Source organism: Echinops telfairi, unplaced genomic scaffold, assembly GCF_000313985.2.
Source record: "Echinops telfairi isolate 266 unplaced genomic scaffold, ASM31398v2 ScPeMD7_5592;HRSCAF=6446, whole genome shotgun sequence".
Lineage (NCBI taxonomy): Eukaryota > Metazoa > Chordata > Mammalia > Afrosoricida > Tenrecidae > Echinops > Echinops telfairi.
The window spans coordinates 51,237,601-51,241,594 of NW_022109491.1; the positions used below are offsets into that span (position 1 = coordinate 51,237,601).

General features: G+C 42.3%; 1 protein-coding gene across 1 annotated transcript in view; it reads right to left on the reverse strand.

Annotated features, from left to right (window-relative positions):
* Positions 1-3,994, reverse strand: part of LOC101656230 (beta-galactosidase-1-like protein 2) — a 44,484-nt gene that overhangs the window by 5,033 nt on the left and 35,457 nt on the right. The gene's annotated exons all lie outside the window — the stretch shown is intronic.

Here is a 3,994-nt window from a genome sequence, read left to right on the forward strand (position 1 = left end):
AGTCATTGGATTTTTGCTCTCATAATGTTCAGGGAAATGCTCAAATTCCTCAGCACAAAAAAATGAGGCCCTTCATAGATTCTTCTAGGTCATTGGTAAGAATCAGATGGCCACATAACCTAAAACACCCTAGGGAACCACAAGGCAAAGATGATCTCAAAGCCTCCTAGAGTCAGGCTGAGAAGACAGGAAAGCCCCTTGGAAAGGGTGTCCACAGATGGCCAATATGAGCATCTAAGTCATGTCTGCAGTGAGGCTGAAGGAAATTAAATGCGTTTTTAATAATCATATACTAAAAGCAACAACTGCCAAACCACTCTCTGACTACCTTTGGAGGATACCTGGGAATACATTCATAATTCTGATTTAATAAAATAGCTGGATTTTTCTCTAGACCTTTCTGTACAAACTGTACTTCAGGGTAATAAGACAATTGATGAAATAAAGTTATTTTATGTAGATGAATTCAAGCGAATACACACATACTAATTAAACTGACACGATTTTGAAAGCCTAGTAGTCAGAATGCTCCTTAGGAAAAGAGGATGGGAAGACTTTTTATCACTTTGGGTCTCTTACTTTGGATATGTTATATCAGGAAAGACCAATCCCTAGAAAAGGACAGAATATTTAATAAAGTAGAAGGTCAGCAAAAAAACCCAAAAAACAAGCAAAGGAAGCCATGAGTGAGAGAGGGGGACACAATCGCTGCAACTCTGCCTCAAGCATACCAGCCATCAGAAGGGTGGGGCAGGGCTGGGTCATCTTGTTCTCCTCCACACAAGGGTGGCAGGAGTCAAACCAACTCCATGGCAACTAACAACAACTGCGTGAAGGCAATAATTGTCAGTGTTTCTTAGAATCCTTAGATCTGTTTCCCAGAGTGAGAAATCCTAGCCCCTAGGGGCACAGGAATGAACTGAGAAGGCTGTAAAATGAGATAGCTACACTTCATCTTGATTTGTGGGTTATAGTACAAAAGTTTTCCACTGTCAGAAGGGGGCTGAGTATTTTTTTTTTTCTGAAAAGGGGGCAGCTGGACAATTAAGCCTGGAAACCCACACATTAGATTAAAGCCTGATGTAAAGTTCTTTAACAGATAAATTGGGTTCTAAACACCTGACCTTACTGATAAATAATGAGAATAAAAACAACTAGACAGTATATGCCTGAGATACATAGCATAGAAAGTACAGAAGACCATTAATGAAGTGTACATGCAAATAAATAAAAATCATAACCTGAAAAAAAAATCATAACCTGAATCCTGTCAAGCATCAAGACTTCTCAGTTAAAAAAAAAAAAAAAAAGCAGAGATTATGGGAACATGTTACCTACCATAGGGAGAGTCTAATCAGCAAAACTCAAAACTTAGAGAATTCTAATATACAAATAACTTAGCTTTTCTAACAAAGTGAATGGGGAGGGGGAGAAAAGCAACAATCTTTTTTACAATTCCCCTTGGTGTGATTTAATGGTTGAACTGTTCAATTGTGATATGTGAACTTGGTGCCAATAAAACTGTTGGCACAAAAAACTCTTTTTATATTAAAAGAAACTTAAGGAAAAAAAGAAATAGACAAGAAAAAAGACTAGAAAACAAAAAGAAAAAAACAACTAGGGACTAAAAATTATATATATATAGTATAAATATAGATATGTATCTATTTAAAGATATAAATCTATAAAGACAGCTGTATTTATCTAGATATAGGTATATAAATAAGTATAACAAGGAAGCAGACAACCTTTGGGCCTCTACTTAAATCTTACCTCAGTACAAGAACAGTTTGTTCTAATAATGTGGCAATGTAGGATACTCATCTTCCCGATGTGATCATGGAAGACAAAATGGGCGCATAAGCAAATGTGGTGAAGAAAGCTGATGGTGCCTGGCTATTAATAGATACAGTGTCTGGGGTCTGAAAGGCTTAAAGTGAAACAAGCAGCATCTAGCAAGGAAATAATAAAGTCCACATGGAAGAAGCACGCCAGCCTATGTGATCATGAGGTGTCGACGGGAAAAAGTATCAGAAGTTCAAAAACAAGCCATCAAACTGACATTAAGGAACACAAGCAAGGTGGAGACCCAAAGTCCATCTGTAAGACAATTGGACAGTCCTTCACAGAAGGGCCACACAGAAGGCATGATATATCTAGGGTGCAGTGTAGCACTGATGAATCATACAACTATCCTCTAATTCTTTAAAATTTCATCCTCCCACTATTATGGCCCTAGTTTTACCTCACTAATCTTGACAGTCTTGCATGTATACATGGGTACAAACAAGATCTTTTGATGCACTAGATCCAAGATAGATTTTCCCCTAGAAACATTAAAGGGAATGTTGACTTTCTGAGGATAAGGAAAGGGAGGGAGGAAAGGGAGGAAGGGTTTTGGCTTACCACAGAGGAGGCCAGCTAGGGTTTAACCTTAGCCCGGCCACTGTCTCGGCCAGAACCAGGATCATTTGGAAGCCAGCCCAAGCACTTTATTTCAACACAGCCATACCTTGCCTCTACCTGGGAGCAGGTTTTAAACCCCTCCAGCCCTACAGTCAGGGATCAGGGCTCAGCTATATTGTTACTTTTGTTTCCCTCTCTTCTCTCTTTCCCCCCCACAGTTTCCGCGGGCTCAGTTTTTCTTTTTTTTATCTGTTCTCTCACACGCCCTGCAGGCCACTCCCCATAGCCTAGGGCATTTACATGTTCCCTCCACCTAGCTGAGGGAGCTCCCCACTCTGCAGCCTAACCTGAGGCTGAGGAAATCCCATCCACCTTCTACTGGGGGAAATCCCACCCACCTTACTCCAGGAGAAATGCCACCCAACTTCCTCCAGGGGAAATTCCACCTGCCCACCTTCTGTAGCACTTAACATGTGGTTACGGAAATCCTGCCACCTTCTTTTCTGGGAAATCCTGTCTGCGTGGCTGGGGGTATTCCTACCCATCCTCTGTGGTCCCACGTGATTGCGGGAACTACCTCCCACCTACTATAGTGCCTCACACGGCCTAAAGCAGCTTGGCCAATACTTTCCAATGCTCCACGCTGCTGCAGGAACTTCTGCCCAATCTCCCTGGCGATCTAGCTGACCAGGGAAATTCTGCTCACCATTCACGGTGCTCTACACCAAAACGGGCACACACATCTGCCCATGGCAGCAGGCAACCCCACACACCCTCTTCCATGCCCCAAGCTGCGGGGGGGCCACACCATGATGGCTTCTTGTGAGATCACCCAGTGCAGCGCCATCCTTGTGGGTCCACAACCACCCAACCAGCATCCCTTTAGATGACCATTGAACTCGCTCTCCAAATAACAGAATACGGATTGACTAGGGAAAGAGTGGCGCCACAGGAGGATAAAGCGGTAGGCCAATTCCATAGTGCAATTAGCTGCAGGCAGTTTGAAGAAGCGTTGCTAAGAGTCTCCCAGAGAGAGCCCATTGCTCTTTGACTCTCTGGAAAATGGAACTGGGCTACTCTAAAACAACACAACACAAACAACAATCAGCCCAATGACCTCAACAAAAAAAACAGGAGAAACAAAAGACAATGGCAGAAGATTTCCTGAACCTAACTACATGCGTAGAAGAAGCAGATATGGATCTGCCACAGAAATTTTTCAGAATGCTGCTTAGAGTTATATAGTATATGAGGGAAACAATTCAGGAAAAGGATGAAATGATAGAGGAGATAAAGGCCATACACCAAAGGGAAATACAAGACCTTAGGGATAAGGTAACATAAACCAATAGCTGACTCACAGACTTCGCCAACCAACTGGAGGAGGCAGAGAACCACACCAGTGACCTAGAGGACAGCCAAGCAGACTTTAACAAATGTGTACAAAAGTCTAATATGATCATCAGGGAAGAGAGCTGTGTCTGATGCTATGAAGAGGAAGAACAGCAGAATAATTGGATTACTGGATGAAGACACAACAAAGAAGCCAGCTGCAAAAATAGTGAGAATTCTTGGAGGAAAACCTCAC